The sequence below is a fragment of the Mesocricetus auratus genome, unplaced genomic scaffold (assembly GCF_017639785.1).
Source record: "Mesocricetus auratus isolate SY011 unplaced genomic scaffold, BCM_Maur_2.0 Super-Scaffold_6730, whole genome shotgun sequence".
Lineage (NCBI taxonomy): Eukaryota > Metazoa > Chordata > Mammalia > Rodentia > Cricetidae > Mesocricetus > Mesocricetus auratus.
In genome coordinates, this window is record NW_024429184.1 from 80,802,883 (window position 1) to 80,825,294 (window position 22,412).

A 22,412-nucleotide genomic window follows, 5' to 3' on the forward strand; every position below is an offset into this window, starting at 1 on the left:
TCTGCCTTTCCTAGGAAGTTTTAACACAGACAGTACACATGCTTGGCAGATTCAGGGGAAAGAAGAGATTGGAATTTGTGGGGTTCACAGAGGGTGGGCTTTTGAAGAAGGCTTCAGAGTGGGTTTCCCCACCAAGTTTTCTTTTGACAGTGATTATATTTCGGTTAGGGTATATCAGGACTCAAGAGGGAAGGTTAATGCCCAAGGTGACAGACAGTAGGTCAGTGGGTGAACTTGTGGTGTGTCTCACCCGCATTCCTGCAAGTGTCAGTGTGTCCGGGGTTGCCCTAGAGCATTTGGGTTACAGTGAAACTCTATGCCTGAGCTAGGATGAACTTTAGGTGGAATCAACTCCAGTTTGTTACTTCCATCTTGGGAAACTAGCTCCAATGGAGGTGGGGCCTTCTCAGTGTTACAGTGGTGTTTTTGAGATGGCAGCAAGGCTGGAATTTGTTGTTTTCCAAGGCCAGGCCGTCTCCTTCCACTGGGATCCATCATCTCTCTGTCCTTTTTGTTCAACTTTTGAGGAGAAAGCACTGCCCCTGGAGCCTCTGGATGGAAAGATAGAAGGGACATCCAGAGAGCCAGAGAAGGGACAGCCAGGCTCCACTTCTACACCAAGCCTCAGCTGAGCTGTCTAGAACTGGCCTGGAACTTCATTGAACTCGCAGTGCTGTGTTCTCTGGGGCCAAAGAAGAATGACTGCCTGGAGTCCAAAGCCAAGCATAGCAGGTTACAGTGTGCTGGCTCGTGCCTACAGTAGGTTTGCTACCTGTCCATTTCTCAGCTGTGTCCTACGCACCAGGTCCCATGCTGGGGGAACCTGCATGAGCCAGCTGGGCTAATTCACAGGCTCCTAACCTGTCCAGATTTTTCTTAATGCATGTGCCTCTCAATTGGGGTTGTCTCAGAGAACTGACCATCCAGCCAAGTGGACAGTCTGAGGCTGACTCAGATTTCCAGTCAGCACCCACAGTGACTGGCTGGGCTGTGTGACCAACATTAGTTAGGTGACAGTTCTGGGCCACAGTATTCGTCTCTGGACATTAGGGCTTATGATGTGCATCACATATACTGTTAGGAGGACCGAGTAAGGAGCTGATGTAGAAATGCTTGGAAAAGAATTGATACCAATAGGCACACAGTCTCATCTCACTGTTTCACCTGTCAAACAATGGCGTATGGGCTAGACACATGGCTCTGTGGTTAAGAGTACTGGCTGCTCTTCCAGAGGGTCCTAATTGGATTTCCAGTACCCATGTGGTGGCTCACACTTATGGACATTAGGCACACAAGTAGTATACAGACATACATGCAGGAAAAAACACCCCCTACACACACACACACACACACACACACCCTACACACACACACACACCCTACACACACACACACACCCTACACACACACACACACCCTACACACACACACACACACCCTACACACACACACACACCCTACACACACACACACACCCTACACACACACACACACACACACACACCCTACACACACACACACACACACACACACACACACACACACCCTTAGGGCTGGCCAGACAAGATGGGATGGCTCATGTATGAAGGCACATCCTGTCAAGTCTGGCTACTTGAGTTGGATTCCTGGAATCCACAAAGTAGAAGGAGAACCAACTCCTGTAAGTTGTCTTCTGATTTCCACACTCTAGCTGTGGCATACACTTCACACACACACACACACACACACACACACACACACACACACAAGAGCATGAAGTATGAGCAGGACTTGTTGGGAAGACAAAAGTTTCTATGTGAGTAGGAGAGGGCTCAGAGAAGGTAATGGGGTGTGGATATGAACAAAAGAAATTATATGCATCTATGAAAATGTTACAATGAAATCCATGATTAGGTTAAAATACACTTTACAATTGTTGAATAAATGAATTATTTTAGGAATAAGTTCTTCTGGTTTTAACATTTCTCTAAATGATTTTTCAGAACTCGAGTGACTTTTCCCACAAACCCACATAATTCTGACTTAAGGAAATTCAATGAGCAGAGCATGTAGAAGAAGACCCATCCCTGTGTTTCCTTTTCTTCTTTTGCAGTGCTGGAATTGAACCCAGGAGCTTGCACATGCTAGCCAAGTGCTCTACCCAAGGCACATCTACAGCTCTTAGGGCTAGCCTTCCCCCACACCCAACATACTATTTTTATTGATTATTTGGGAATTTCACATAATGTACCCCAATCCCATTCACTTTCCAGTCCTCCTGTGTCCACCCCCCCTGACCCCTTGTGACCTCTCCCTGGTCCACCAAAAAGTAAGAAAGAAAGAGAAAAACCCTACAAGTCTAATATGTGTTGCCCAATACTCACCGAAGTATGATCAAATTATCAGTAGCCAGTCCCTTAAAGAAAACTGAGTCCTTCCCCAACCCCACTGCCTCCAAGAGTCATCCATTGTGGAGAGCTATATACTTCAGCATCCTCATCACAATTTTAAGAGTTCTCTTTGATGGCTTCCTGTCTAGGTTGTTTTTTGGGGGGGAGGGTGTAGAGTGGGGGCAGGGGTTGCCATGGAAGTCTTCTGTGTCTCTTTTTCTCTATTGTGTGTCTGCAAACATTGATACCACTGCAAAAGTAGCCTCCTCCCCCTTTATAGTCAGCAGAAGAACAGATTATGGGCTTCTACATGGTTTCTGGTGACAGCATGGACCACAGAAATCCACATGGACTCGAGTCAGCACGTGCCACTGACCTCAGCATGGTCTCCAGTGGCTGTGCATACTATGGAGATCAACACTGTCTTCTGCTGCAGTACACACCATGGACATCAACATGGCCTCTGGGGCATGGGCCACAAACTCAAATGTAGTCCCTAGGGGCATTCTGTCCCATGGATATCAATATGGTAGGGGCATTCTGTCCCATGGACATCAATATGGCTTCAGGCAGCAGCACACACCACGAACATACACATGGCCTTTGGTGGTAACACAGATTATGACCATCAACATGGCGGTCTGCAGGACCACAGACCATGGACATCCATGCAGCTTCCATTGGCAACACTGACCATGGACTCGACATGTTCTCCAGCTGCAGTTCTGAGCACTGACACCAGTAAGTACTAAAAGGCCCTTTCAGTTTTTGTCCACTTAAGAACTTTAAAAAATACGTCTTGAAAATACAGCTGCATTCCAGTGGCACCGGGTAAGTTAGATGACAGATTAATTTTTCACAAATGCAATAAAACATGAGGAGCTAACTGTTTGCAGAAACTCCAGTGTTCACAAACAGCAGAGTTGTAATTGGTGGTGTTGGGCTGATAAATAAGTTACTTCACTTGAGGCTCTGAGACAGAGCCAGGGTGTGTGTGTGTGTGTGTGTGTGTGTGTGTGTGTGTGTGTCACGGCCTCAATGCTTACACATTGTGAAGCTCCTGGGTTTTGGCGTTTGTTCCTCCTTCTCCAGGTTATTGGTGTCTTCCTTCTGCCAGGCTGCCAGCTGAGAGGTTGGTCAGGAGGTTGGAATCATGACTTCCTCAGAAGCATGCCCTGGATGCTGTCCGAAGGATTGTGCAAGAAGTAAACTAAAGTTCTATATAGAAAGGGGGTGAGCTATCCTTTGGCTCTTCAAAGGCATTTAGTTCACGGAAGAGTGCAGTGGAAATATAGGTTGATCTAATTTTGCTATGATGACAGAGGTTGTGGACTTATACTTTTCAAATTCCAAATACTTGCAAGTTAATTTGTTACTTAGGAGGTTTTTTATGAGCCAGTGACAGTCTCGGGGTTCATCATCCAGGGCATTGAAGTTTGCCTGCAAACTTCAAGATTCCATTTTTTTCCTGCTGAGTAGTACTACATTGTGTAGATATATCACATTTTCTCTATCCACTCTTCAGTTGGGGGGCATCTACATTGCTTCCAGATTCTGGCTGTTACAAATAATGCTGCTATGAACATAGTTGAGCAGATGTCTTTATTGTGTGAATGTACAACTTTTGGGTATATGCCTAAAAGTGGAATTGTGGGATCTTGTGGTAGACTGATTTCCATTTTCCTGAAGAATCTCCATACTGATCTACCTGTCTGTTTTTGTGCCAATACCAAGCTGTTTTCAGGACTGTAGCTCTGTAGTAGAGTTTGAAGTCAGGGATGGTGATGCCTTCTAAAGTTGGCATTCCAACTAGCAGTGGAGGAGTGTTCTCCTTTTTCCATATCCTCTCCAGCATAAACTGTCATTAGCATTGTTGATTTTAGCCATTCTGACAGGAGTGAGGTGGTATCTCAGAGTTGTTTTTATTTGTATTTCCCTAATGGCTAAGGATGTTGAGCACTTTCTCAAGTGTCTCTCAGTCATTTTAGACTCCTCTATTGAGAATTCTCTATTTAGTTCTATAGTCCACTTTTTAATTGGATCCTTTGGGACACTTGCTTCTTGAGTTCTATGTAAATTTTGAAGATCCGTCTTCTGTCAGATGTGGGGTTAGTGAATGTCTTTTTCCATTCTGTGGGCTGTCATTTTGTCTTGTTTACTGTGTCCTTTGCCTTGTAGAAGCTTCTCAGTTTCAGGAAGTCCCATTTTTTAATTGCCGATTTCAGTGTCTGTGCTATTGGTGTTCTGTTCAGGAAGTAGTCTCCTGTACCAATTCGTTCAAGGGTACTTCCCACTTTCTCTTCTAAGAGGTTCAGTCAGGTAGATAGATTGATGTTGAGGTCTTTGATCCATTTTGACTTAAGTTTTGTGCATGGTGATAGATACTGATCTATCTGCAGTCTTCTACATGCCAGCATCCAGTTATGCCAGCACCATTTGTTGAATATGCTTTCCTTTTTCCATTGTATAGTTTTAGCTTCTTTGTCAAAAATCAGGTGTTCAAAGGTGTGTGGGTTAATATCAGGGTTTTCAGTTTGATTCCATTGGTCTACCTGTCTGTTTTTGTGCCAATACCAAGCTGTTTTCAGGACTGTAGCTCTGTAGTAGAGTTTGAAGTCAGGGATGGTGATGCCTCCTAAAGTTCCTTTATTGTACAGGGTTGTTTTGACTATCCTGGATCTTTTGTTTTTCCATATAAAGTTAAGGATTATCCTTTCAAGGTCTGTGAAGAGTTGCGCTGGCATTTTGATAGGGATGCATTGAATCTGTAGATTGCTTTTGGCAAGACTGCCATTTTTACTATGTTGATCCTACCTATTCAAGAGCATAGAAGATCTTTCTATTTTCCGGGACAAGATCTATGTGTGGGCAGCAAGACAGAACCAGTGACCAGTGGTCAAGAGGAAGTTTGCTCATGATGGGTAGAAGAAAGCTGTCTCCATCCCCCAATTACCTGGAAATGACCTCAGGACAAGACCCCACCCAACTAAGCTTCTAACTCGTAGAAAGGGATTAAAGAAAAGCTTAAGCATCAAAGGAAACCATTGACAACAGAAAGCTGATGCACATGTAACTGAACAGGGGGCCAAGTTCCAGCCCCAGCAAGTAGCAGAACATGGCAGCTTTGGCCATGTGATTCTGGCTTTAGAAACAAAGTTACAAGAAAAGGGGTTATGGAATCTCCCTCTGTGACTGAGGAAAGCTGCAGAGGCAAGACATGTGTCAGAGGTATCCCTAAACGGAGGCCTAGAGGGGCCATTGTGCGAAGCTGTGAAAGTGAAGCCTGGATTGCCTCAGAAATCCCAAGATGTTGGAAATGCCAGAGCCATGGGATACCTGGCGAGGAGAGCTGCTAACAGGGAGAAAGACGTACGTTGTAGTTAACAAAGCTGAAAGGAGTTAGAGATCTGAGGCATGCTTTGACATTGGACATGGAGATGCAGAGTTTGCATTAGTCCTGCTGTGTCTGGAAGACTCTGTTTCGTTGAAGTCTTCCATTACCTTTGGCTCTTACCATCTTTCTTCGTCCTCTGCATAGATCCCTGAGGCGGGAGGGGAGAGGATTGATGGAGACATCCCATGTAGGACTGAGCATGCCCAAGTCTCTCACTCTGCACACTGGCCACTTGTGGGTCTCTGTGTTAACTACCATCTATTGCAAGATGTTTTCTCTGAGTGGAGAAGTGATCTATGGGTACAGAAGTATGTCATTAGGAGTCAATTTATTGCTATGTTACTTTAGCAGAATAAAAGTAACAGATTTTCCCAGAGTCTTCTGCGAATTATTTTGGTGACCTTTTCTGTTGATCTCTTTTCTGTTTCCTTCTCCCTGCTTCTCTGTCTCTGACGAGTGTCCAGTTGGATAAAGCCATGTGGCTCTCACCACCTTTTTGTATCATACTGTTCTTTGACAGTGGCAGCTTCTTCCATGTATAGAGATAGACACTATTAGAGGCCACACTTCCATTCAGGTGAGGCCCATAGCCCTGAGCTCTTGAACAGAAATGGCATATGGTCCTGCAGAGAGACTTAAATTTACTCCTATCTTTGACCTCTTTTATGCTGAATATGACTCTCTCCCTTCCACTTATTCTCTGCATCACTCTCCTTCCGATTTTCCTTTTTCAACAAACTATCTGTAGCCCATTAAATTCTAAGTGAGAATAATTAGCAAAGTAAAAAAATATATTTCCCTTTCTTGTGGGTAATGAACAGCCAATCTTCCAAAATTTTGAGGGATTAAAATGAATTGTGTTCCAGTCTCCCAATGCTGCAGAGAAAAATAATATTAGGAAATTCCCAGCTGGTTGTAGATCTGTTGTTTCTCCTGTGGCTATATACATTCTATCATGAGTTTTGAAGCTCTGTTGTTAAATACATACCTTTGGAGATGGAGCCTCTTATGCAGATGTCTAGTCACTCTTCTCTTTTAACAGTACTCTTCTTCCTTGTCTAGCCTCTGTTTTTTATATGGGACTAATCTTTATCCCTGATAACCAGGCTAACCCTTGGCATAGATGTGGCCAACCCAAGTGTCCAGTTTTGTAATACAATTAGCTTCAGAGAATAAGCATAATGCCAGATGGACTGACCAGAACCAGAAAGCCATTGCAGGGTGTTTCGCCATCTTTTAGGAACTGGACATCCACCTTACTCCAAGGACCGGCAGTTAATCAGTTCCTGTTATTAGACCAGCTCCAGCTGCTGAGCTCTGAGTTGCTCATGATCCAGCATTCCTATCTCACTTCCCATGCTTCCTCTAAGTGTAAGGGTCAGACATCAGCGGGAGGAGATCCAGCCTCTCCTCAGAGCAGTTCTGGACTGAGCATGTTCTTCAGAATATGCATATGGACACTGCCCCAGCTACTCTGAAATGATCTTAAGATCCTTATTAAAAATAGAAACAGCACTCTGAAAAGAACTTACAAAGTCAACTTCTGAAGATCCTCTCCACTCTATAAAATGTCTCTTTTGAAAATCCTTTATATTTTCTTTGCTGCTTGCCTCGAAGTCTGCTGATGGGTTAGCCTGGCCTGGTCTTGAAGTCTGCTGATGGGTTAGCCTGACCTCGCTGAATTCCACACCTTCTCATAGAACTTTCTTTGCAGAATCAGCACTTAGAGAAACTTGGTCAGACCAGGAGAGGCCCGGGACAAGCACTTGCCCCTCACTGGGAACCGTAAGTGTTCTTTCTATTGCTAATACCTCCAGTAAGACTTCAGGCTCTAAATAGCCAGTCAGTGATGCATCACCCAGAACCAACCGGGGACCTATATGATCCCTGGTCTCAAGAGCCTGACAGTGTAGCGCAGAAGTGAACACGAAGCAATAAAGACACAAGTGTGCATTTGGTTACTATGGTGATAAAGAGTTAAGAAGATGTACAGGTCGGTGTGAGACTCTAACAAGGCACTGGACCCTGGTATGGCCTCGTTAACCACAAAACTCCCCTCTGTGCCTTGCAATTCTGTATCTAGCCTTTTCTGTGCCAACTCTAAAGCTATTTTGCAAGACAAATCACACACACACATTTTTCACTTTCAACATTATTTCATTTTGGGATTTCTAAAGAAATTCTGTCTCTATTTTCTTATCTTGGGTTGACTTTCTCATTTCATTCATCTCTTGGCTTTGGTTCTTTTTAGAGTACATTCATGTCTTCTTTTAATTGTTTGAACATACTTATGATTGTTCCTTTAAATTGTTTGTCTGGTAGTTCTTCCAAGTTATTATCATTTGGTTCCATTATTGGGCTGCTTCCGGAGCTGCAGGGGCTGCAGGGTCTTGGGCCACTGGAAGATGGGTGACTACGGATCTTCTTTTTGTGGCTGTGGATGCCTTTCAACTCTGCCTTCTTGGCTTTCAAGGCCTTCTCTTGGGCTTTGTCTTTGGGAGGGGCAGGAGCTTCCTTCTTCGCTTTCAGCGCCATCTTAGCAAAACCATAATGTAGCTTTTTAAAAACCTCTACATTTGTCTTCAGATGCCCTTTTTCTGATTTAAACAGTTTTAACATGATATTCCTAGATATCTATGTTTTTAGCTTTCCTGTTCATCTTGGCACCACTAAGCTGTTATAATCTACAGCTTGGTGTCTGTTGCAATTTTGGAAAATTCTCAGCCATTAATATTTATTCCACACTATTCTCTTTGTTCTTGCAGTCAAAATGTCTGGAATGTGGATATTCTGTTCCCTTTTCTTGTGTCACGCTTGGGTAACTTCTATCAAGATTGTCAATTCTTTCTTCAACTATGCTAAGTCTGCTGATGAACACAACCAAGTAGTCTCTCTCTCTCTCTCTCTCTGTCTCTCTCTCTGTCTCTCTCTCTGTCTCTGTCTCTCTGTCTCTCTCTGTCTCTGTCTCTCTCTGTCTCTGTCTCTGTCTCTCTCTCTCTCTTCCTTCCTTCCTTCCCACTATATTCCTTCCTTTTGCTGAGCTAGCATATCGTCCATCTTTTCCATTTCACCTTTAGCACAATTAACTCCGATATTTTAAGCCCTCTGGCAAATAGTTCAAACATTAGCATTGTACCCCAGTCTGAAGACTCTGCTCTGATCTGTTGTCTGCTGTGGTCTGGACTACACATGTAATTCTGGAAAATGTTTCTGCTTTCTTCAGGCAAAGAAGTTTCCCCCTCACCCTTCCTCCAGCCCAGAAAGACTTTGACCAGTGTCCTGGGGTATTGTCTTTCCCCCAGCAGAGCAAACCTTTTTGTTCCCTAGAGGTGGGGAGTGACATTCTGCTTAGTCTGAGCCCCTGCTTACATTCTTTAGGCATGTATGCACAGATACATATAAAGACATAGACTCACACACAGAGATACACACACACAGACATACACACGTGTTTATTTTGTGACTTCCCCTTGAAGGTATCGGTATTATTTATTCAAACATACTTGTATTCAATTAAGTTACTTCTTCATTCATTCATTTAATAAATTATCGACAGACTCTGGTCTTGTACTTCATAGCCTGGTCTTCCTGAGTAAAGGGTGTAGGTGTGGAGAAACATGCAGTTTAGTGGTCTGAGGGCTCTTGTACTCTTAGAGATGGTCTGAGGGCTCTCGTACTCTTAGAGATGGTCTGAGTGAGGGTCTGACGTAGGGATGGGTGAGCATCTGTCCGAAATCCCACTCACAGGCAATGCCCTCCCTGATGTGACCTGTGTGCTGGCTGGGCATCAGGTCTCCATGAGCGACACAAACAAGGTTCACCTTACAAAAAAAGAGCACAGATTCTCTTCCTGCCTTGTAACAAACCTTGTGGTCCTGCCTTCACTTTCTGCTTCACCTCATGGGCTTGTCTTCGGTACCCCATGTCCTCACAGCTAACATCATATTCCGAATCTTGAAAGATCCCTCCTCTCCACTGCCTATCAGTTGTAGAATACTATTTTAAGATGTGTTACATTTGTTTATGCTGTGGAATATTTGTTTAATGATGCAAAGATGTGTTGCATTCTTTAATGTCGTATTTATTTAATTCTGTGAAGCTGTGTTACTTTGTCTAAAACACCTGATTGCTCTAATAAAGCGCTGTATGACTGACAGCTGGCCAGAGAAAGGATGGCAGAGCTGGCATGCAGAGAGAATAAATGGGAGGAGAAAGATGGGAAAGGGAGGAGCAAGGAGCGAGAAAAGGAGGAGAGGAGGATGCAAGGGCCAGCCACCCTACCACCCAGCTACACAGCTACACAGCAAGCCGTGGAGTAAGAAGTAAAGGAAGGTATACAGAACAGAGAAAGATAAAAGCCCAGAGGCAAAAGGTAGATGAAATAACTTACATTAAGAAAAGTTGACTAGAAACAAGCCAAGCTAAGGCTGGGCATTCATAAGTAATAATAAGATTCTGAATGATTTATTAGGGATCTGGGTGGCAGGCCCCCCAAAAGAGCAAAGAGTAAAAAACAACTAACCCCCTAAATGTGGGTGTCAGTGAGGAGGCCTAGGCAATCTATGGGGCCTTGGGTAATAGATCAGTATGTATTCCTGGCATACAAATGGACTTTGGGTGCCCATCCACAATGAGAGATGCACTCTCACCCTGGACTCTTTGGGGAGGGTCTAGGACCTGCCCTGGATGAAATGACAGACTCTGGATATCCCCCATGGAGGGCCTCACCTTCCCTGGGGAAAGGAGGGGGCATTGGGAGGGTTGGTGGGAGGACATGGGAGGAGGGGAGGGAAAGGGAGAGGGACCTGGAATTGACATGTGAAGCAACCTTGTTTCTAATTTAAATTTAAATTTAAAAATAAAAATAAAAAAACAACTAACAACATCTATCCAATGCCGACTTAGGTGGCACCTTCTCCAAAACTTTGTCTAAATTCCCCAGTTAGAAGTTGCTTGGGTTTCTCTTTACACTTAGCCTTGCTCGGTCTTGTTTACTGAGGCAGCTCCCGAGGGCTGTTTTCACAATCCTCTGGTACTCCTAGGCTGTGCTCATTATTGTTGGAATAAAACCAGATGTTTTCTGTATGAAACTTTCCACCACCTCCCCATTGCCCCCAAGATCAAGTTGAACTTTCAATGCTATGTGTGATTTCATCTCCCCCTCCCTCCTCACTGGCAGAGCCCTTGAAGTAGGGCCAGGGCACTTCTGCGTTATTATCTCTTAGATGTTTCCAGCATCTACCTGGAACTGAGTAAGTACTCCATAAATAAATGTTAAAATGAAATGCGATGGACTTCCAGCTGAATTGATTAAAACGACCCAACAATGATGGACTTGTCTTCAGCTCTTCACCCAGCCTGATACTCTGCCTGCCTCAATCCATACTCTAGTGTAACTTGGAGGGAAATTAAGTTATCATCGCTTTATAAAACATGCAGATGGTTCCCTCAATCTCAAGAGTGCTATGACTCTGTTAGGTATGGTGGCTCATGCCTGCAGTCCCAGCCCTTTGGGATTACAAACCTAGATCACAGGAGTCAGGAGGGACATAAGCATGAGATAGTCCTAGGCTGCACACAGTTCAGAGTCAGTCTTAGATCCATAGTTAGCCCCTATCTCAGGGGTGGGGTGGGGAGCTGTTCTATGACCAGCAAACCCGCATGACAGCAGACTGACTGCTTGCAATTCTTTGGGGGTGACAGCAGCAACAAGAGCCTCTGCCAGTCTTTGATTCCGTCTCGTAAGATGGCGTGTGAAAAGTCCCTACATTGTTTTTCATGTTCCATGGGAAGAAGAGACCCAGGGTTCCAGGAAACTGCTGAGGTGAGGTGGACAGCTCCTCCTGCAGCAGCAGAATCTATATGAACCAGGACACATGCTAATACATCCCCTCTTCCTCTTCTGGCTCAAGGAATTCTGCCTCTCTGTGTCATTGTTTCCATGGCTGTCATGAGTTGATATAAGGCCTTGTTCTTGGGAGACAGAATGAAGCACTGCCAATGATGATTCTAAAAGCATTATAACAATATTTGGAAGCCTGTGTCATTGGAATTTGAAAAAAATAAAAAGTGGTGTGGAGCAAGGGGACACAGGTTCTCAGGAAGGCCATGGCTCAGTTTTAACAATGTTGAGCTGTATCCTGAACTGCAGTGACAGCCTGGGGCTTTTTTTTAAAGATTTATTTTATTTTATGTTCATGAGCACTTTGCTTGTATGTACCTATATGCACCGTGTGCATGCATTGCTAATAGAGGACATCAGACCCCCTGAAACTGGAGTGTGAGTACTGGGAACAGAACACTGGTCCTCTGGAGGAATAGCCAGGGCTCTTAGTCGCTAATCCATCTCTCCAACAGCTGGGGAAGCTGACTCTCATATCTCTACTTAGAAAAAGGCTGACCAAAGTTCTCCTGGGAGAGTTCTGATAAGTGGAACCTTTTTTTTCTGGGGCCCTCATGAAAATGCTGATGCTAACTGGGGACATGCAACCAGCATTAGACACAACTCCTTGGCAGGAGGCCTTGGGGTCATTTGGGTGATTTCATTAACGGGGTAAATTTGGGGCTCCTGAGATTATGTATTTTCACCACTGAGCTCAAGTCAGTAGTGAGAGCATCCTGAAGACATGAGAATGGGTCAGAAATAATGGCAGGGTCCAGATTAGGGTGCTCTGAGGGTCAAATCTGGAAGCTGCAACACGTGTACCTTGCCTTGACTATATGAACTATCCAGTATGGACTAGCACAGTATTCTATACCCACAATGTCCACAGTCAGAACAGCCTGGGGGAAATCCCTTCATTACCCTGGAAAAGATGAGGCAAAATGTACAGAGAACTTTCCCTCCCCCTTTTCCTGGAGAGTGAAAAACACAGTGTAGCCAGCCCTTCCCTTCTGATAAAAATTTGGCTCCAACCTGTGCTGGCAGAAGGCTACCATGTGATACCATGGTGCATCTGTGGAAATCCCCCAAGCAATGCCTTCCCTGAGACTTTTCAGTCTCAACTAACTGCTGTGTCCAGCTTCATGGACCCTTAAGAGAATTGCCTGTGTATTTGGAATATGATTCTGTTGTGCACCAGCTATTTATTGTACTACCTGCTGCTTCCACGCTCCAGAAGGTTGAAACAGTGTCCACGCTCACAGGCCCAGCAGGCAAGGCCTCCAGACCACCAACCTTGAGCATAAGCTTGAGGCAGCCTTGGCTTTCTTTGTGTCTAAAATGATAGAGGGAGGAAACATTTAAGGAGAGTTACATTTTTATATCCCCATGCCCAGTGAAAACCTTTCTTCACAGAAAGACTATCGGAGAAAGCAACTCTGGGAAGAAAGGTTTCCAAATGTCCATCAGCAGATGAGTGGATGAACAAATGTGACGTGTGTATGGTGGAATACTGCTCAGCAGTGAAAGGAATGGGTAAATTTTTGACAAATGTAAGATGAGATGAACCTCACAACTATGATATCGTGATGAAAGACGCCAGTTTTGTTAGGATTCAGGATCTGTACCGGCCTGGCCTTGGGGTTCTGGCAGGATATGCCCTCAACTGCTGCCACCAAGAGCACCACCTGTGCACGCTCACTACCTTCCCCTTAAAACACACACACACACACACACACACACACATACACACACAGAAATGCTCACCAAACTCTCTCCAAAGTTGGTCCTGTGAACTTGTTCTGTTCCGTGGTGAGCCCCATTCCTGTCCTGCTCATCAGTGGTCCAGACAGTAGATGGGTCCCAGAGGTCCCCAGGAAGCGACATACGGGAGCTCTTTCCCTTGTACCAGCAGGAAGGCTTGAACTCTCAGCGTTTCTTCCTCCTCTCCCCTCCCACTTCTTTATCTCCTCCTCTACCCACTGTATAACCTAGGCTGGCAGCTCCCCCACCTCAATCCCGCAAGGTGTGTGCAGTCACCCCTGCCTCAGTCTGCTTCTAACTTTTGCACCGCGCGCGTGCTGGTGCTCAAAGAGTCTGTCTCTCCTTTATTAAGCTTCCCATTTGCAGAGTGAGAGCAGTTTGTGGGTCAAGTCCTCTTTCTCTCTGTGCCCAGTCATGATGTGTTGGGTGTCCCCATCCTGTCCCACCTGTCTGCTCAAGTGCCTAGGATCTGTACCAGGACTAGAGATGAAAACAAGCCTTGCCGACTTATGGTCAACAGTTGCTACTCTGAGACCAGATGTCTGTCCTGATTCCAGGGTTGTGACCCACTGTTGACACATACTCATTTCATGCTACTTCCTCAAATTAGAGGCAGAGCTGCATGTCGTTACCTGCACCCCTTTCTAGCTTACAGATTTTAAAGCCTAACTCAGCCCCTGAAGTAGCGTTGTGTCTATTCATTTAAAATGAGCTAAGAGGCTGGAGAGAGGGGTCAGCAGTTAAGAGCACTGGTTGCTCTTGCAAGAGAACAGTGGTTTGGTTCCCAGTGCCTACACTGTGGCTCTCAACTCTCTGTAACTTCAGTTCCAGGGGATCTGATGCCATCTTCTGATCTCTGTGGTCACCAGGCAAAGCATTCACATTCATAAAATGATAAATATAAAACTGTTTGATTTTTAAATGAACTAAATTCCCTTTATGTTCCTAGAAGGAGTAGGTACCATTGCACTGGGAGAGTTCCAGTCGACAAATGTGACCTTGGAGTATAGCTTAGCCAGAGCCTTACAGTAATAGCAACTAAAGCAGCTTTGAAAGTCCATTTTGAAGGGCCTTGCTATGCCATTTCTTCTGCTTGGTTTCCATCTCCTACCCTGAAAATTATAACCTGTTTGCCAAGGCCCTGCTGAGCCCTGAGTCCTTATAAAACCTTTCTTGGTTCTCCAAGCATTTGGAAATGTGTCCCCCACCATGTTTCCCCAGCACCTCAATGCCACTTAGTACAATGCAAGTAATGTCCCATCTTGACACATAAGTGGCCTTTGGGCATCTGTGAGCGACTTGGTGCCCAGGTATCAGATGAGGTGGGAGCAGGTTTAGTTGTTTCTTTGGAAGTGAGAGATTCCAGTCAGCAGCCACACACCGAGAGGATGTGTGGTATCCCTGAGCCTGCTGCTCCTGTGGAGACTGCCCTCACCGTGTGCATCTTTTCTAGGAGTGGCAGCGAGCAGTATGAAGGCTGTAATGAGAAAAGCCACACACTTTCCCAGAAACTTGAGCATAGCCCTGCCAAGCTCCTCTGGCTCATGGCCAGTTTCTGCATCTCCTGGAGGCTTCCTTACTCTGCAGAGACATGGGCTCCCTTGTGCCAAGGCCAGAGATAGGCTGGGAATGCAAGGAGACTGCCAGGGAGCAGCTCGGGGACGGGATGCTCGCATAAGTGTGGGCTCCTTCTCCAGGAAGATCATGAAGATTGTGGAGAGGACAAAGCTAAGAAGTTAGGTGCTAAGGAGTCCTGTGTGCCTACTCAAGCCCAGCTCCAGGTTCCCCTGTCTTTGCCCAGCAAGAGCCACTGTTGTTTGTTTTGTTTATGAAAGGGTCCCTTTTTTAGCCCTGGCTGTGCTGGCACTCTGCAGGCCAGACTGTCCTTGAACTCACAGAGATCCTCCTGCCTCTGTCTCCTGGCTGCTGGGATTTAAAGTTCCGGACTTATCAGTTTTCTTTGACTGGATCCGATCTAATTTAGAAGTCTTGATCTTATCGTGATCACATCTTATTTCCCCTCTCATCTTTACCTTAACCTCTTATCCCAGCTTCAAAGAGTCAGCAAAACCTTTTAACAAAGATCCACTGGTAGCTTTAAGTCTCTTGGCATTAACTATTGTTATTAAATATCATTTAAGTATCTGTTTAAGTTCTTTGTAGATCTCCCCAAAGGTTACCAAAATTAGTATGGTCATATCATAGAAAAATGGAAGACAGAAAGGGAAAGAGCTTGTACACTCACAATCCCTTCATTGTGAGCAGTTACTGGGCATGCTTCCTCCTAGTTAGTGCCTTTCTGGGCCAGCATCTGAGTGGCTGTGAATTCCATGTACCCTTCTCTGCTTTTCCCCTTTAGCATTGGGCTGTAGTATTTTCCACCTTGGAACAGAATGGTCTCCATAAATCATTTTAGAGTCTGTAGACTAGGAAAGGATGGAATGTTCCTCATTTTCTCTTTTAGAACTCTTTCTTCTGGAAAAACTACTTACTCCCTTTAAAGAGAGCTCACTCTGTCCCCAGGCTCACCCCTGACGCCCCACGTCTTTGTCCCAGACTTTGGTGTTATTATTATTTGCCTCACCTATGGTAGACATCAAGGGAGGTGGGTGGGCTGGGGGAGTGCTGTCCAGACTTGTGGAGTAACCAGTGAGCCAGGAACAACTGGTTCCTGAGTTGCATGTGGCCGTGCACACCTGAAATAAGCCCCAGGGAGGCTAAGGCTAGCAGACCCCAAAGGTGAGGCTAGACCCTGCTGCGCAGCAAGACCTCACCTCAACTAACAAAACTGTTTCTTGATTCTTGATGGAGGAAGTTCAGCCTGTCTTCCAGTCTTCAGGCTGACAGTTTTCTAAAATCCCTGAACAAGAAATGAAGCAATAAATCAAAAACAGGTAAGACCTCTGTCTCCTTCAATGTCTGTGCTAAGCTAACTCAGATGCCTTTTTCTAAAGGGGCAGAGGTGACTTAAGCTCAAGAAAGGTTTCTTGGATGTCCCCATTACCATGTGATAAGGTCAGTGTGTTTCCTATATTGCATTGAAGAGGAATTACCAGGAAAAAATTCGAATAGGTGTCTTCACCAATAACTTCAGATGCCATAAGACAGACACACAAGACCAAATGTGGTGTACCTGGGGGAAAAGTTAAGGGTTTTCAAAGGTCATTTGTGTTACTCTGGTACTCTGATTCCACCCTGACTTTAGGGCAAGACGTAACTCCATGAGCTGGGGTAATGATCTGAATCAGTTTGGTTGCTCTTTCAACATTTGTCACTGTGGCTCCCAATAGTGGGAAGTGGCATGTTACAGGAAAAGCAAAGAGTTCAGGACAGTGAAGCAGGAAAGGTACACTTACCTCTTGTCTGTTGCCTTAAAGCCTGTAATAAGGTCCTCATTCCAGGGAAATGGGCCACACAGAGTCTGAACACTACATTCCCCAGTTTATAAAATGAGATATGACACCCCTGTCTTCCAATCATAGTCTCTACAGCTATCCAGCTGACTCGTGCTGGTTGGGTTTTTCTTTTTCTCCCTCCCTCCCTCCCTCCCTCCCTCCCTCCCTCCCTCCCTCCCTCCCTCCCTCCCTCCCTCCCTCTCTCCCTTTCTGTCAACTTGATTCAAGCTATAGTCAATGATTACTGTAGCAGGGTTTATCCCACTATGGGTGGTGTCATCCTTAGGCAGGTCGTCCTAGGATATATAAGAAAACTCGGAGGTTGCAAGCACTGGCTGCTCTTCTAGAGGACCCAGGTTTGATTCCCAACACTGTCTTGGTCACTCACAATTATAAGTGACTGTGGTTCCAGGAAACCAACACCCTCTTCAGGCCTCTGAGGGCACCAAGTATGCTCATGGTGCATAGACACTCAAGCAGGAAAAACACAACATAAAAATAATATTTAGTATATTTTTAAAGAAAAAAAACTGAGCAAGCCATGGAGAGCAAGCAGCATTCCCCCATGGTCTCTGCTTTACTTCTGCCTCCGGGTTCCTACCTTGAGTTTCTGACTTCCCTTTATGATGGGCTGTAAACAGTAAAATGAAAATTAACTCTTAACTCCCCAAGTTGCTTTTGGTCCTGGTGTTTATCGCAGGAATAAAAAGCAAACTAAAACACTACTTTCAGTAAATGTAAGCATAAAAGTACACATTTTTCTGTTTCTTCGGATCTTTGTTTTTGCATTTAGTTATTTCTGAATGCTGAACTGAGATGTGTCCCTTCTTAAATATTTCTGGTTAATCTTCCTTTTGTTAAGGGCCTCAGTCATGGCAGAGATGGAGGAGGCAGAAGCTGCATCTGATTTGCTGCTGTTGCCAGTGTCAGGGATGGTCAGGGCGGCTGCATGGCATGTGACTACAAGGCCCACACTTGATTTGATGCTGCATGGTAATAATGGTCTGCAACCTGAATTACTTCACCTTGCATTAAAAAATCATATCGTGGAACTAGACTTCCTTATATGGGGAGAATACATTCCAGGGTGCCCTGTGGAAGCCCCAAGTTGCAGATGGTACTGAATACTGTATATATTTTTTTCTATAGATGTTAATACATATCTAAAAAATAGTTATACATTAGTCACAGTGATCAATCAGAACTCACAAAATACTGTAGTAAATGTTATTTACTTTTTATGAATTGAATATTTCTGGAATTTTTTGTTACTATTTTCAAATTGTTGCTGGCTACTTGCAATAGAAATTGAAGAAAGTGACACTCTAGGAAAGAGGGGACAATGAAAAAAATCTAAAATTTACTATTTTAAACCTCTGTAAGAACCAGAGAGATAGCTCAATTTGGTAATACGGGTTTGAGTCCTAGGACCCAAGTAAACAGTTGGGCACAGAGGCACAGGCAGGTGGATCTCTGGAGCTTGTGGTGCAGGCAGCCTGACTTAATTTGTGAGCCCTGTGTAAGGTCCCCATGAAAGGTCATTTCCTAAAGCCCAGGTGGATGGTGCCTGAGGAGTGACACCTAAGGCTAATATCTGACCCAACCTGTATATGTACACACAAATGTACACACACACACACACACACACACACACACACACACACACACAAACCCCTACACTCCCCCACACATGGACAAACATATACTATTTTAAAAAATCAAACCATTTTTAAGTATACACCCATCATAATCACAAATATAAAAAGGTCGTAAATATTATCACGAAGTACATTCACAACCCTGAGCACCTATTACCATCATCTGTCTCTAGAACTTCATCATCCCAAAGAAAGATGCTATCCTCATTAAATAATAATTCTTCATCTCCCTGACCCCAACCATGGGTAAGGTACCTCAACCCTGCTGTCTCCATGAATTCTACTTTAGTAGGTATATCATACAGAAGAAACAACATAGTAGTTGTCCCTTTGTTTCTGGCTTAGTTTACTTGGCAAAAGATCTTCAAGTTTCATCCACTTGCTATCATGTCAGAATTCACCATTCCTTTGAAAGGTTGAATTCTAATCCCTTATACGTATATACCATAGTTTATTCATTCATCTCTTGATGAACTCTTGGGTTATTTCTATCTTTTGTGCATTGTAAATAATGCTGTTATGAATGCCAGAACACAAGTTGTGATCAGTTTTTAATTTATTGAAAAAAGGAGGCTAGATGACACAGTAGGTAACACACTTGTCATGAAAATCTGATACCCTGAGTTTGATCCTTGAGCCTGCTCCTCAGAGTTTTCCTCATATGGAGTTTCACAGACACACACACACACACACACACACACACACACACACACACCACTAATAGATGGAATTTGACAGGAAAAAACCTTCAAACAGGACAATGGAATGAAAATTGCAAAAAGATTTTGTGGGTGTTGAAAACATAGGGACCTTCTGTTTAAGGCACAGCTGTTTCCTTGTTGATTTCGCCCCCTGGTTTGTTTGATCCAATCTGTTTACCCATGACCACCTATCAGACTTCCCATTGACTTAGCTGTAGACCTAGGGATGGGAATGCAGTAGCAGCCACGTGATGCTAAGGGTAGCTGCCATGCAGTGCCTCCCCCTTACAGAAATGCTAAAGGAGCCTCTGGTGGCTAATCACCGAAGCTGGGCGAAAGGTGTGTGGATTCTTTCATTTCCATACGGTTTTCATTTTAATAAGAAAACAAAAAGGAATTGGAAGGCTATGAAGTGAACAGTGTTGTCTTGGATTGAAGGGATAAGGGCTGGCCGGTGTAACGGCTAACTTAACCTGCCTTTCCTGGCTCAGTCCTCATCTCTGGGAGCTGGCATTCTGGAATCCAGGACAATTTGTTTGTTGCTCCTATCCCTCATCTCGCTCCAAGGCCAAGAGCAGGCACTGCAGAATCAACTCCTCATCTCTGGATCATCCCACATCTCTGCACCATACACATCAATTGCCCTGATATGAATTCCAGTAAAATGGACTTCAGAAAGAAGGGAGGAGCCCTTCTTCCCAGGCAACACCTCTAGAGGTCACCCCCAGATGGTCAGGCCTGGCTGAGCCCCAGCTTTGGGGTGGGGCGGCTGTAAAAACGATGTTGCCTTCAAGTCTCAGCCCCCACTTCCCTGTAATAAATTGAGAATCTGAACCAAAGCAGGAACCTTGGACTTGATAGTGATCCTGAACCGGGCTTTCAAGCAGTCCTCAAACATCTGCAGAGAGACCATGAGCTGGGGTGGGATGGGGTGAGGGGGTGAGTCACTGGGGTCCAGCCTCCCATTGGCTGGGAGGATCTCCTGATCTGGCTAGGGTGGGGTAGGAAAACCAGTTTGGCAGCCCTTGGAAGGCAGCCGGCAGTAACTGCCTGCTGGACCACGCTGGAGCACACCCCCCTCCCCCAGCCTCTCCCAGCCCTGGCCATGTTCATGGCTTCCCCGAACTGTCTGCAGTGTTTGGAAGACAGTCCAGGCTAGACAGATGAAGGGAGACAATCCGAGGCGGTTGCCAACACAGACTGTGAGTGCCTGCCTTGTAAAGACCAGGGCATGGGAGCTGCGTCTGGTTTCAATGAAGCACAAGCCAGAGACGTAGACACTGAGGTGGTTGAGAGCCTGTGAGGGCATCTTAATCCCTCAGGAAAGTCATGCTTTCCATGGCAGCTGCCCCTGATGCTTTGGCTCTTTAGAAACGGGCCCGGCAGGCAGCTCTTGAAATCAGCCCGTGTGAAAACAATGAGAACCAGTCTCTATTGCAGTGGCCGTCAGCCCTCCTAGCGCTGTGACCCTTTAACACAGTTGTCCTTGTTGGGGTGACCCCTGACCATACAATTATTTTCATTGTTACTCCATAACTGTAATTTTACTATCGTTATGAATTATAATGTAAATATATGTGTTTTCCAATGGTCTTAGGCGACCCCTGTGAAAGCATCATTGCGCTCCAAAGAGGTTGGGACCTACAGGGTGAGAACCACTGCCCTATTGAAAGCCAGTGATCTACAATGGAGCCACACATTCCAATCACAGTTCTCAGAATTCCTAAAGGCTGGCTCTCCAAGAGTCTAGAAGCAACTGACCAGTTACCTCGGCTCCTGGTTGTAGGTTCCCAGCCTGCTATGCTCTTCCTGCCACATGCTGGCTACTCCTCTGTGTGTACCTCCAACAGGTTTTCCTTTTCTTAAAAAGAAGCGTAAAAATCTATTACAACAATTATGGTACATTTGGGGCCATTGTGCTGTCCTGAGGATGAGGTGAAAAAGGAAAGGGAGAGGAAATACTGTTAGAAAGCATAATAGATGGCTCTTAAAAATCTGTTGGCTTGCTTACACACACACACACACACACACACACACACACACACACACACACACACACACTAAGATGATCTCAATGTGTGACCTCAAACTCATCCCCCTGCTTCAGCTTCTGAGTGCTGGGATTGCAGACATGGGCTACCATAGCCAGCCTTAAAAAGTCTTAGCATTCACCAGCCTTGATGTTGAATGCCCACCCCTGTTTCCTTTAATCTTCACTGCAGGCCTCGTATACTGGTCCTAAAGGTGGAGGCAGATGAAGTAACTGACTCAATGGGTGACTGAATCGCTGTTCCCACTCAGCTCCGCTGGAGTCCCTAGCCTATGCCTAGTCAGTGAATAACACTCTTGCAGGCCCTCCGTAGCCCTCTCATTACTCAGTGAGGCCAAGGCTTCAAGGCCCCAAGGGACTTACTTGCTCAGGTCTTACAATCAGTTCGTGCAAAAGCAGGGCCCAGAAGCAAGGTGTGCTCAGAGGTAACCTGGGAAATGTGGTGTCAAGAACTTGTGCTGGGACTGGAGAGATGGCTCAGAGGTTAAGAGCACTGACTGTTCTTCCAGAGGTCCTGAGTTCAATTCCCAGCAACCTCATGGTGGCTCACAACCATCCGTAATGAAATCTGGTGCCCTCTTCTGGTGTGTAGACATACATGGAGGCAGGATGTTGTATAAATAAATAAATCTTTAAAAAAAAAAAAAAGAACTTGTGCTGATGAGGAAACTTCAGGAAGCTGATTACTGTCACCGGTGCCTCCCCGCAGATGCCGCATGGGAAATACATCCCCACCTCGGAAGGGCCAGGCCATGGGAGCTGCACCTGGTTCCAGCCAGCACAAGTCAGAACCCAGGACTGTGTGAGCGCTGTTGCTTGGACAAACCCCGTGCTTACTCTGGCAACGGTGCCATTGTAACTGACCCCTTGGTTTCTATAATACTAATAAGCAAGCCTGCCCTTGCCTGGGCAGAGCAGGCCTGGGTCCAGGGAGGCTTTTGCCGGTCCTGGCGAACAGGCAGACAGAGCCTCTCACTTGGTCTTTGTCAGATGGATAATCAAAACTGGAGCTTGGTTTCTGAGACTTTGGCTGAGATGAGCCAGCACCAACTTAGTGGGAGGGAGAAGATGGCACAACAGTGATGACTGTTGGTATGCCAGAGCTCAGGGGATGCTGTCCTCCACCGGGGGTAGTTTAGGGCAGTGGTTCTCAACCTACCTAAAACTGCGATGCTTCAGTACAGTTCGTGGTGTGGTGAT